This window comes from Drosophila busckii, chromosome 3R, assembly GCF_011750605.1.
Source record: "Drosophila busckii strain San Diego stock center, stock number 13000-0081.31 chromosome 3R, ASM1175060v1, whole genome shotgun sequence".
NCBI lineage: Eukaryota > Metazoa > Arthropoda > Insecta > Diptera > Drosophilidae > Drosophila > Drosophila busckii.
This window is the reverse complement of record NC_046607.1, coordinates 5,856,514-5,870,704: the sequence shown is the minus strand read 5'-3', so window position 1 is coordinate 5,870,704 and position 14,191 is coordinate 5,856,514.

The following is a 14,191-nucleotide window of genomic DNA, read 5'->3' as shown; positions in this document are numbered from 1 at the left end:
AAAAGAGTCAATCAAATTGTTACCACAGATCTTCACATATCTCATGCCATATGCAATGGCAATTGAATTGAAGTGAATCGAATTGTCGCCTGAGCTTGTCGAATTGCTGCGGGATTGAACTGAAACTGAATTACTATAACTTCCAGCAAAGATGTTCGTTCGTCTCTCTCTCTCTCTCTCTCTCAGTATCTGTTTGTCATTTCACATGCTCGTTCTGTTCATTTGGCTGTGATTAATTGCATTGGCTGCCGCTGGCAACAACAACAGCAACAACAACAACTGCCTAGGAAGCCTTAGAAATGTCAGGGCCAATGGCATGGCCCAATGCAAATTTATGACAACGCCGCGCCGAGATTTATCAACTGCAAGCAACTGACAGCGCTAAACAAAAAACAACACACAGCAACAATTGCATTCACTGCAACAGCAACAGCAACATGCAATAAAAATAACCAGTTAATGTGCCGACAACAAATAAAATCGAAAGCCTCAGCCGAAAACAAAAAACTACAACTACAAAAAATAAAAAATTATACGCAACCGGTTTGCCAAAGTTCTAAAAATGAAACTGGCTAGCAAAGTTACCAGCGAGCAAGACCAAAAAATATTTTTTCACTGTCTGCCAAAATTGCAAGCAGGCATAAATTAACCGCATGGGGTCCAGATATACACACACACACACACACACACAGAAAATCTCGCAGACACACACACAGATACACACGCATGCACTAGCAGCACACCCAAAACCACTTAAAGTCCACAATGATGACGTTGATGTCGGTCCCAGTCCCGGTCCCGATCCCAAATCCCGATCCCCGCTCCCAGTTGTCGCTGCTCCGTATCCACGCCAGTTGAGTTTTCAAGTGTAATTCTCGTTGCTGATGACGCAAAAAGAAAAAAATACAAAAAAATTAAATAAGAAGCAAAAAGTAAAAATACAACAACCGGCAACACAACCACGACCTCACCTAAAACCATCAACAGCAACAACAACAGCAACAACAACAGCAGCAGCAACAAAAGGCAGAAGCTTTTGGACAGCAGCAACAAAACGCATTGAGAGCGACTCCACCCCAAAGCCAAAAATGCGCAATTTGACTGTACGAAACACTCACACACAGACACACATACACACATAGAACGAAAAAACACACACAGTAGAAAGAGCAACCAAAATAAAAATATACAAAAAGCAGCAAGCCAAAAATTTTATTGCTAATGCAACACGTCGAAGATTTAATACGCTAACTAAACCTATATCAAGCTATTAAGTTTGAGAATATAATAAAAATGAAATAAATAGATTACAAAATGGTCTTTATAGCTAATATATAATTTGTATTTAATAATACAAATAGGTTAACCCAATTTTTGAAGTTATTGTGTTCAAGGTAAAAATAGAATGGGGTAGAAATATTATTTCTTGTATTGCACTATTGTATATCAAATTATTTAAATAATTACATGCTAAAAATATAAAGATTCTGAATACAACAATCTTAGTATAGAGCATGATAACAATTTAAAAAATCTACCTTTATTTTTATTTATTTAAATAATATGTGCCTCCAATTTCTGAAGTCTCAATCGGTTTCAGCTTTGAATAATATATTAATTTTAATATATAGAATACACTATAATATAATAGTAATAATATATTCTTTTAATTTGAATATTAATTTGAATGATCATCAACTGTTTTGAAGATAGGAAGCTTAAGAATATAAATATTTTTAAGTAGAAATGTTAATGCTTATTCGTATACTTAATAATTGTTTCCCCCTTTGTTTATATGCTGCACTTTTTGCATACTTAACGAAATAGCTAATACGCCCTGTTGTAACGAGTTAAATTCAGCAACAATTTTCGTTTGTTGCTCATACAAATTTTTTTTCTGGGCTGGCGATTGTCGGTTACTGACCGTCCTCAAGGTTTTTCGTATTTTGCCCTTTGCTGCGCGGCAGCAGCGACGGCGACTGCAACGCTGACGTCAACAGCAAAGCGAGCAGCGTCAACGATCGCAGCGCTCAATTCCCTTCATTTAGAGCGTTTTTTGTTGTTGTTGTTGTTGGTTGCTGCTGCTTGTTGTTGTTGTTGTAGCAACAGCAGTTCTTTGTTGCATTTTTGAACGTTTTACGTAGCGCAAATTACAGCAAACACGCCATCATCATCGCCATCATCATTGTTGACGTTGTTGTTGTTGCTGTTGTTGTTGTTGTTTGCTGTTGCAGTTAGGGCGCACTAATAATAATAAGAGCAACAGCAACATGAAAAAAAGAAGCAGCAGCAGCAACGGGAGCAGCAACATAATCAAGATGGCAGCCACTTGCAGCAGCAACAAAAAATTGACGAATATGCAATGCAACAGCAACAGCAACTGCAACAGAATTTAAAGCCCGAATTCAATGCAAAACATGTTGAGACTCACTGACGCGACAAAAAATAAAAAGAAGTTTACATATGAGTTCGACTTGGGGCATAGAACGAAGTTGTGTGTGTGTCGATCAGTGTGAGACTCGAAGTCGAGTTGCTGTTTTAATTTATGTGGCACGCACATTTTCAGTTTCTTTCACTTGTTGCTGCTGCTTTTTCACACAATTTGGTTGGGCAGGCAATTAAATGTGCATTGACACGCTAGTGCAGCAAAAATAATGCACATGCCACACATAATGAGAATTGAAACTGTGAATTGAGTTTGGCCCAAAAAACTAAACAAGCCACAAAATTAGACGCAGCTCTAAGCGTCTGACCCTGAACTAAATTTGCAAAACACACAGACACACACACAAACACACACTCAATTAAATGGTCTGTGGCAAGGCCTAAAGCGTTGCATGTTGTTGTTGCCGTTATTGTTGTTGATGCTGCACACACGACTGCAGCAAAACTGTGGCAGCCTCTAATCCAGTTGGCTGCTTGCATTTAACAACAGGTGGGTGGCAGTTGTGGCAGACACAAAGCACACGACAAGGCACACACACACAAACATAAGTGTGCGTGTGTGTGTGTGTGCTGCTGTCTGATGCATGGGCATTCAATTGCAGCCTGAGCCGCACTGAGCTGGGGCAGTTAGTTAACTAGTCGGCAAATGCAACACACACACACACACACACACACCCATGTGTGTATGCCTGTGTGTTTTTATGTGAAAACGAAAGTGCTATGCAATTTTCGATTTAGTTGTTGTTGTTGTTGCTGCAGCCTGCGGTTGCACATAATAAAATTACTGCCACAGTTGCTCTTGGCAACAGGTGCTCGTCCCAAAAAATTGTTGCAGACTCTCGCCACATAATGAAACCCGAAACAGTCACCACTTGACAAGGATAAAGGACAAAGCGCAATTTGTGTATGAGCTGCTTTGTTATTGGTTTAACTTGTGGGCAAGTGAGCTTCAGTTTTATATTTTAATGCGTTTAAGTCTTGACAAATTGCCGCTTAACTTCAAGCGCTTTAAATTCAATAAAGCAACTAACGCTAATTAAATAAAAACGCCAGCAATGTAAGAATTGCATTTCTTTTTGCTACTACATTTCAATTAACGCAAATTCCATTTCTAGCTGCAGTCGCTTTAGTTTTTAATTTAGCATAGCGCTGCTTTAAATTATTGATGCTGAAATTTAAGCAGTAGACAAAAGCGCTGCAAGACAAACAAAAGCAAACGAAATAAAATAAAACAAAAACAGTTCATTGTCGTCTCTTCGCATGTGACCACCACTTCCTCGGACATCTCGCTCTGGCACAGAGCCACAGAGCCACAATAATAGCTAAAAGGGGGCTGCTGCTGCTATATAATGCAATACAATGCAAAAGTTCTCAAGAAAATTCAGCAAAACAATTTGACAAAAAAGCGAAACGACAACAAATTCTGCCATCTTCGGCGATCCCGATCCTCGTTGATGGACGTTGGCATTTTTAAATGAGTTGCGCGTTCTTCTTTTTTTTTGCTCTCTTGCTGAACCGCAGCTGCAGCTGCAACACACACATATGACAGCCTATGTGTGTGTGTGTGTGTGTGTGTGTGTTGCTGTTGCTGCAAGTTTGAGTGCCCTGCAACTTGAAACGCAATGCAAGAATTAAAAGCAAGTAAGCGAAATACAAAAGCAACGTTCACAATGCCATTGCCCCCCCCTCTTCAGTGGCAGTGGCATCTGCCTCACCCCTCGGCCATATTGATGATGCGGCGGCAACTCAGTTTGAGACCAACAAAAAGCGCGTTTTGATGCATTTGTGGCACAAGCAGCAGCAGCAGCAGCGACACTGCAACCAATACCAATGGCACTGACCTTTCCTAATGCAGCTCAAGTTGCAACAGGCGGCAAGTTCATTATAATTGAGCGACAAACACGCTCAGCGATGAGAAGAGAGAGCGAGAAATAAAATTCATAATATGCGGAATCAAAATTAAATTTGTTTATGACTTCACTAGCAATAAAGTTTAATAATAAAACTATCAGAGCTGTCATGTTTAAGTTGCTATAAAAATAAATTAATAAATTCTAATGCATGCATAAATGTTTTAAATATGCATTCATTTATCTCAATTTAACTTTGGCCATTTTGTTATTTGCACTCAGACTGGTTAAATATTCTAATTAAAATGCAACAATTTATTCAAGGTTATTGCACAAAAAAGGCAAAACTAAAAACTCGACGTAGTTTAATAGACAAAAACAATAACAAATTGCACACAGCGACGAAATTAAAATAATGAAACCAGTTATAGTAACTGCAAATAGTTTGCAGTCAATGCAATAATATTGTTGCTCGTTTTTAGTTAGTTAATAGCTTATAGACGTTGCACTTTGATCAAGTTGGACTATATATCTATTTAAGTGAAAACTAGCCAGTGCAATAAAAGCGCAGCAAGCAGCTCAGACGTGCAACAAGTGAGGCACGAAATCAGTTGCCCCGCTGTGCTTTTCACAACGATAAATTCACGTTTCCTGCAACATGTCCGTGCCACACTCAAACACAGACACACTGCGCTCTTCAGTGTGTGGTCTGTGGGTGTGCGCGTTAGCGGAAGTGGCAGCGGGCGCCTCGCTTCCGGTTAGTGGCGCTACCAAAAAGCGCAGACGATGACGACAATGTTCTTGCTCATAAAACGTGCTGCTTTCATCATCATCACGCTTAGTCAACCCCCACCCACCCAGCTATGATTGCTTGCCACATTATCAATGCATTAGCATTGGGGGTCAAGTGCAATTTGCACACACGCCGCAGCCATTAATCAAAGCCGAAAAGCACAGCCAAGTGGCCAACACCAACGCCTAACATATTGTTAAACTTGTCTTGAATGAGAAACTAAGTTGGCTAGCCAGCGGGCCTAAGTCTAAGCCATGGCAAATGTGTGTTACTGTAACTGCAATTGCAATTGCAATTGAAATTGCGCTTCCTGTTGGCTCAGCACTCAATTGGCCAAGAGCTTAAATATAGCTCACTTAACGTGTTTACGACTCTAAGCTGTAGCGCAGGTGTAAATATTTAGATGCAGTAAACATTCTAAGCTAAAGAGAGTAGCTCAAGTCGAGACAAATAAAATTATAAATAAATTGCTTATTTAATTAATACAAATTTATAAATTAAAGTCATCAGAAATTAGCTTTTTCTTAATGAGTTGCATTGTCTTTAATTTTATTTGATTCTGCTCTAGTTTTTTTTTTTCTTAAAATTAATAATCTTACTTAACAATTCAATTAAAAATAAATAGCTTATTTAATTAATTCAAATTTATAAATTAAAATTATCAGAAATTCGCTTTTTCTTGCTGAGTTGCATTGCCTTTAATTTTAATTGCTTCTGCTCTAAATTTGTTTTTATTAAAATTGATAAGTTTACTTGCTTGAATTATTAAAGTAAAATAATTTAATTTAATTTATTACAAACATTTTAGAGCGCTGCTACATTAAATTGCTTACTTTGTAGCTATTGTTTATATAAAATGTTTATTGTCTTAAAAGCTCAAAGTAAATGAACTGCAAGCTTAACCTTAGTACGAGTTGGAAATGAAATAAAAATAAAGATCAGTTACATTTGCAATTATTTGCCCATTTTTATTGCATTGCATATGGCATATAATTTAAAAAATATATATATGAGATCTGGTGGACACACCCTTTTGGGCTACTGGCAACGCATTAAACTTGATATCGGTTGTACCCTTCGGCCGAAACGGCATTAAAACTCAAACAGAGACACGTATTTAACGTTAAAACGTATAATAAAGCAAAATGTTATGCTCTCATAAGCATTGCAAACAAAATCTAAAGTTCGAGGTTGGCAAACGAAACGCAACAGCAACAGACACAGCAGCAACAATAACAACAAGAACAGTTGAATTTATTTTTGCTATTTTTATTTTAGGCACAACATTGCGACAAACGCAGGCAGCGGGCAGCAGCAGCAGCATCGGCTCAGCAGCAGCTCAAATAGCAAAAGCGGCAAAATTGGAAACCAATGAAAACCTCGACTTGCGTTATGAATGCATGCAAAGCAACAACAACAAAAGCAGCAACAGCAACAACAACAATTGAAATGGAGGCCAAGCGCAGCCAAAATAGAAACAGCGACAACAACAAATAGTTGTTAGTTTTGGTTAGACGTTTTCATATGCAGCGAAGCGTTGCATTTTGGGCTATAAGGTCTAAGCTTTGAGCGTTGCCAGACAGTCGAAACGTAGCGTGTGTACAAAGCGGCGTATGCTTAATATTTTTTGGTGTGTCAATGCTTTGGTGCCAAGGTGGCGGCGGCACTCAAGGCAAAGCCACACACACACACACATAGACGCACCTACGCGATATTTTAAAAGCTTTGCAAGTCAATTGCAATTATTGGTAATCAATTATTTATGAATCGCTTGCTAAGCCGCGTCACCAATTTCCGCGTTTTACTTAACGCGCAAAACTGAGCAAAAAAAAAATTAATAAAACATTAAAGTAATTTATTTAAAGCCAAACAACAAATTAATTGACTGCACACAAACACAAGCAGAAGCACATGCATAAGTAAATGCAAATTAGCGACGAGTATTTAGAATAAAACAACAACTGGCAGCAGCTAAAGCTAATAAGCTACTTTTTGTTGCTCAATAAGTAAAATGCATAAATAAAATATTAGGCAAGGAGCTGCCATGCAAAATATCTTGCAGCTGCAATAAAAAGAACAATAAAAAAGCGAAGAGAGAAAAAAATAAATAGCAAACAACAACAACAATAACAAGTTGCAAGCAAACGAAACGAAAAAAACGCTTAACAACGGATAGAAAACAAGATTTCAAGGTAAAGAACGCAATCGAACTTGATGTACTTGAACGAACGAGCAACAGCAACAACAGCAATAAATTGGGCAAATTGTTGTTGAAGGGGCAGCCAAAAACAAAGTCAATGCAGTGCCAGTTAAATAAGTTAGTTTATTATATACTCAATTGCTAGAAACAATGTCAAACATTCTTTGTGTGCTGAGTGAAAAGCGCCGTTTTAATCAGAAATGTAAACAGCGCTCAATTATTATAAAGACAATAACACAATCTATGCAAAGTTAATCAAAACTGCAACAATAACTGTCACAAGTTGCCACTGTGGCCACTGGGGCAAGCCAATTGTGTTTGCAACATTTTCATTTAATCTAAATCGCTAACAAATAAGTGTCAATATATAGCAAAAAATAATTAAATATGCTACAGAGCAGGAAATGCTGCAAATACTTTTGAACTAGTTGCAGACAAAAGCGAGCGCAAGCTGCAATGAAATAAAAGCAGCCAAAAGGCAAAAGCAACGATGAGCTAAAGTCAATTTTAGAACACAAAACGTGGCAAGAACAAATGTTGCTATGATAGCAATATATATGTGAAATATAGAAGCGCTGAGCAACTCTAGCAACGACAATAAGTTGAGCGCACTAAGGGGCAAGCTTAAGTCTGTAGCTGAAACTGTGAGGCAAACACCTGTTGCAGTCACTTTGCATGCAACTGGAAGCTGCTAAGGAAGGAAAATGCAGCAGTAAATTTACAATTTATTTAAATTTAAAATAAGCAAATATACAACCAAAAAAAGTTATGTGTGTCATACAAATAAACAAAACACGCAATAATCAGCGCTCTATATCAAAAAACTCACTCAACTGTCAAAGACTCACTCAAAGTTGAGCGCAATTTGTTTGCGAAACTCACCACGAGCTGCAAGTTCAAAGCTCGAAATAAAATATTTCAAATTAACAAAAAACACTGCAAAAGTTAACAAGCAACAATTGTTCACACCTTTTGCTTGCAGCTCAAGCATTTGATTGTCATGTTTATGCGCCAGGCCAAATTGACGACAAGGCGACAAGATTAACCACATTAAAGTTAAAAACCAGTTTCGAAACTTGTCTACAACCCTTTGGCCATGAAAAAGAATGCACAAATTTATGTGCATATGCATTAGCTAGCAAAATTATAGTGCATTAAAACAAAACAGAAGTCAGGCCTTTTTTTTGGACTAACTGCAAGCGCATCCTGTTTACAGTTTGGCCAACTATTCCCATGCCCAAGTTTGTAGCATCCGTTCTCAGAGCGACGCGTTGGCCTTACGAAAATTTACGGTTTTGGTCTAATTCAGTCAGCGACTCAGAGCTGCTGGCCAAGGAAGTAAACTGATTTGAAAAGCAGTCGCTGTTGCTGCAGGAACCAAAACAGGAAGCTGCAGTTAAATTGTATCGAGCTCATTAAAGCTGCTGCTGCTGCTGTTAGGCTTAGAGTCGAGTCAAGCGGATGTGCTGGCTGCTGGCAGACAGTACTGATTATTACTACTCACATTTATTATTAACAAATATAGCAGAGCAGCAGCTTTGTGTATTTCTAACAACAACAACAATGTACGTTGTCAGCAGCTTAAAAATGTGCGCAAAATTACTTTTGCCTGGCATAGACTCTACTCATATGCGTGTTAATATCCTGCGGCTATGCTGCGCTGTTAAGACCTATTTTAACCCCAACAACCAAAGTACAAACAAAACAATACGAAAAAAAAATATAAATATAAAATAAATGCGTCAACAAATCACAAAAGCCTAACCCCGACTACAAAATGCTGCGGCTTGGTGTCATGACGTTAAACAAAGTGCGTAGCCAATGCCTTGCAGCTAAAATTTTTATTAAAAAATAATCACACACATACAAGCAAACAAACACATATAGAGAGCAGCTTGCAGCGCTTGGCTTAAAACATTAAAATGCTTTAAATAAACTTAAGCTCAATAAATATGCAGTCACATAAAAAGTTCGGAAACAAAATAAACTTAAGCTCTGCTAAATGAATGCAGTAAAATTTAAGCGTTGAGTTGAGCTACAGAGCAACTGAAATTCGAGCATTGCCGAGCTGCCATTTTAGCCACTTCAGCATTCTAATTATGTTGCGCGCTTTGTAGCGCAGTCATCAATTGTTTAATGCACAAATTTGCTGAATTATATAGGCAGCATTAGGCTTTGTTCTATACAAATTAATTATATTGTGCGATGAGCAACATTTAATTTGCATATAGCTTAGCGTCCCATTTCGGAATTGCAACTCACACTTGGCTGAAAATTGCTTTGCGCATTTTTAGATAATCAAACAAGCAGCTTAACAACAACAAGAGTTTGAGCCAGAGCACTGAGTGCGCTTAATAGGGTTGTTTAATAATAATAATAAGCGCCCCGAACGGGGTTAGGGCAGATCAATATACAATATACTGCGCTAAAGCTAAAGCAGGCCAATAAATGTGCCAGCCCCCCTCACATTGTGTTAGAAAATGCAAAAAGTGCGTAAGAAGGCAGCCGCTTGCCTATGTACTTGAGTGTTATATATATGCATGTGTGTGTGTGTGTGCGTGCCTGGTCATTGGCCTCAATAAATGCAACCATCCGAGTCGCGACTACTGCTGGCAACTTTTGTGGCAGCAACGAAGCCCCGAACTGTTTACACTTCTTTTCAATTTTTCGAATACCATTTTCAAAACGAAATTAAAATTTTACGCACACGCATACAAGTGCTCCTTTGGTCAATACACACACACACATACACACATGACGTAATTAAGGCCTACCCAAAAGCACTTCAGACTTTTAGCTCAACTCAACTCTTCGCTGGCCAACTTCAGGGGTCGCCATGGCCCGTTTATTGACTTGACTCGCCTGCCAATCATATTGTGTATGTATGTGTGTGTGTGTGTGTTCTATACAATTTGTAGCTGCTGAACACTGCACACTGCTGCACTGGGCTCTGTTTTTTTTTAATCAAAGCCAAATAACTTTCGTGTACGCATTTTGCCTTTGGCTAGAGAGCTTGGCACGAATGCCTGCGCATTGGTTTTCGTGCCATATAGGCTTATGCTCAATTAGAGCTCTTCAAATCGAACGCCAGCAATTAAATGCAATCCATTTTCCAAACCATTTGCAGCCAATCAGAGAGAGAGGGAGATATTGGTCATGCCATAGACTGAATTCTGCACCAGAATGTGCCTTGCAACTTGACCTAGACCAAAGCCGCTTAAGTTAACGCTCGAAAGTCAAGTTGACTAGGAATTAAGCTAAACACACTTTGTTTGGCTTCAGTTTGGGCTAACGACAACATGACGTATGCGCAATATGTCAAATAATATTACAAAGTCATTGCCAGCGCTTTGATGCAGCGCGTCTTTCATTTTTTTTTATAGACTAGAAGCAACAGAGTCATCAAAGCTACGCACAAAGCATGACCAGGAGCAAGACATAGAAGCTGCTGCCGCAGGCAAAAAAGGCAAGACACAGAGAGAGAGAGAGAGAGAGAGAGAGCGCGACTGGGTGTGAGTAGTGGTAACGAGCTTATGAGACCGACGTTGACGCTTTGGGTAACATAATCGGTCACTGACTTGACCATTTGGCGTTGGTAATTTGAGAACTTTTTGCCGTCGTCGCTGTTGCCATTGCGGGTGGTCAGGGTAAGCTGCAGCAACTGCAACTGTATTAAGGCTTGATTGCAGCTACAGTAAAAACTGCTGCTGCCGCTGCTGCTGCCTACCGCAACTCAACGGAAATTGCGCCAAAATGCAGCTGAGCAAGATCAAGAGCAGCAAAGTTTGCCCAAATAGCAAGAGTGAGAGGGAGCGAGCGCGAGAGAGTAGCCGGCTGCAAAACGATCTTCACTTTCGTGCTAAATTATATCATCGTCTTTATCGTCGTCGTTCTCCAAATTGCGCACAACCAACAGCGCAGCAGATATATACATATATACATATGTATGTGTGTATATGTGTATATGTATATAGGGGAGCCAAAGCTGCTTTTGTGCGAGTGCAACAAGTTTGCCCATAGGCTTGCTCTTCAGTTGTTGTTTTTTCATTTTCTTTTTCTTTTTTTTTTTTGACTCTTTTGCCTTCATGTACGTCGCCTGGCATATTCGTCAATTTTTGTGCGCATGCAATTTACGCAGCAGCGAAGTCGAAGGAGCCGCTGCAGAATACGAAAAACCTTGAGTACGGTCAGTGACCAGAACAAAATGCATAAACATGAGCAAAGAGAAAGAGAAAGAGCAAGAGAGCGGCGAGCGACTCTTTGTTGCGCAGGCAATTGCAAATTTTCGGAAATTTTCAACTGAGAGAGAGAGCAGCAAATGCAGCAAAAGGCACGTACGATCGAGAATTGGGGATTGGGAACTTACAACTTGGGGGCTGAGAGCATGTGCTGCGGCATTTTGGGCGAGAAGGGAGCTCTGACTTAATGGACGGCGTATTTTGGGCATACGCTACGCACATTTAAAGCATGTGGCTTGTGTTTATTATGGCAACAACAACAACAGCAACAACAGCAGCCGGTTTTCTGTTTAACGTCGACGCATTCAGTCTTGGAGCCCATTGCCAGCGCAATAAGTCTGCCGATCCACTGCCATAATTTTTGTTTATTTTCTCTTTAGCATTTTTCGTTGACTTGCTGCTGCGTTTTTGTTTTTGGGCTCTTCCCCCTTAATATGTGCGCAATTATCAAGGACACATGTGCGTTGAACTTGATCTCGCTTTTCATGCATAGCTGCCCCCACCCCAACTGCCTCTTCTTCTTCTTCTGCTGCTTGTGGTTTGTAGCTTGTGTATATATTTAGTTATATTTAGCTCGCTGCACTTGCACATAAAATTTGTTAGTTTAATGCCCACAGGCCGCACAGTCATGTTGCACTTATTAAGATAAGACATCTAAAGCAGCGATTAAAATGCCAAATTTATGTAGCAGTCTCCCCCCTGCCCCCTCCCCAAGTGAACATTTGATGCTCTCTCGCTTTGATTTTGAGCTTGCCATGTCCAAAATCGTAAAAGAACCAGAGCTTACATCCGTTGCAGCTCTGCAGCTTCATTAAGCTCGCTGGCTGCCGCGCTGTCTGCCCCAAGTCCAAGTCCAAGTCCACAGCCAGCTCCAGGCTCGTTGAATTAAGTTGTTATGCCAAGCATTAGCAAAAGGTGTTGCTGATGTTGCAGCTGCTGCTGTTGCTGCTGCTTTGCTTTTTGCATTTTGGGCGCAGCTGAGCTGCGCTAACTTTGTTGCTTGTAGCATGCCACTAAATGTGTCTGAAAATTGTTGTTGCAATCACATCAGCGCGTTTACACGTTGCCAATTTTCAATAACTGTTATGCCAAATCGAATTTTATGGCCAACAAAATCTGTCTAAAATTGAATTCGAAACTGCCCGCCAGCTTAAAGTCATTAGAGCCTGGCCTGATGCGCACCCTATAAGCCAACTCATGGCTCATCATTTTTTTGAGTTAATCTAAGCATTAGCCAGGCATTTGGAATTCCTGCAGACAGCAGCAGCATCAGCAGCAGCAGCCGGCCAACAAATGTTGCTGCCTCTGTCTAACTGAAAATCTAGCATTTGTTGGCGTTTATGGCATTTTATTTGGCGCGTCAGCAAATGTTGGCAAAGCAATTTATTTATGACATAGCCACACTCAAGTTGAAGGGTATAATGCATTTGCTATGTGGCCAAGTGGAACATAAGAATATTAATTAAAATATAATGAGAGCGTTATTTGATTTGATTTTCAAATAAAGATTAGCAGTAGTCTTGCAGTTAAAGCTTTGAGCGTGTTTTAATTCTCATTTTATTGAAATCGCTGCATTGATTTTGTTTTCCTCGTTTATCAACACTAACATCTCTGAAGTTCATTTTGATTTTCAAGTGAAAATAACTTTAAGTTCATTCCAGAATCTAAGCTTATATTTCTAAACTAAAGTCTAAAGTCAACTATAGCTAAATCGTTACCTAGATGTAAAAATTAGAGCCCTCCACATATCTTGCATTTATATAAAATTACAACAGACAACAGATCAGCAGTTTCATAGTTTGTAATCCTTAAGCTAATCCGTGGATTCATTAAGTGATTATATATATATCAAATAAGTGTATGCAATATTCTTTAAAGCTTTAGCTTTGATTGCTGCTGTAACCGTTTAGCTGCTTAAATGCTGCGCGACACATTTGCGCTGCTGCATGTTGCAACAAAAACAAATTTCGAAAAAAGAAAGAAAACTGGCTGCATGACGCGTCCAAACTTGTAATAGCCAACAACAGCAGCAGCAGCAGCAGCAGCAACAGCAACAGCGTGTGGCTTGCAACATGGACATGAGCATAGAAGTTAAAGTCAACGTCAAGTTCCATATTCATTAGTTGCATTACAAACAACTACGAGCCACATAATGATCCAACTAAATGCTGCTGCTGCTGCTAATGACTTTGACTGCTGAGCTTTGCGTATCAAATTTAGCCAGACGAGGCTCTAGCTGACAATCTAGCAATAATTGCTATAAAAACGCGCAACTGATTGTTGCCTGATATTTTCGAAAATATCTTTTGGGAGGCAAATTGATGGCCAAGGCAACGAAAAAAAAATCATTGCCAGCGCAAGTGTAAGAAAAACTGGATTTTTCCTATGCCAAACAGCAGCAGCAGCCAGTGGGCCGGATATGACCAAATTGCTAGGGTTGCCGCCGGCCGGTAATTGGCAATGCAGCAGCCACCACAGCAGCAGCAACTGCAACAACAACGACAATTTGTTTTTTATATGCAAGAGAGACGACTGCAAAAATAAATATGAGTCCAGCAAAACGTCAAGGGCCTGCTGCTGATCTTGAGTCTGTTTTTTAGGCAGCCAGCCAAACGCCAGAGCCAGAGCCACAGCCATAGCAAAAGACAGATGTGCGACATTGCAA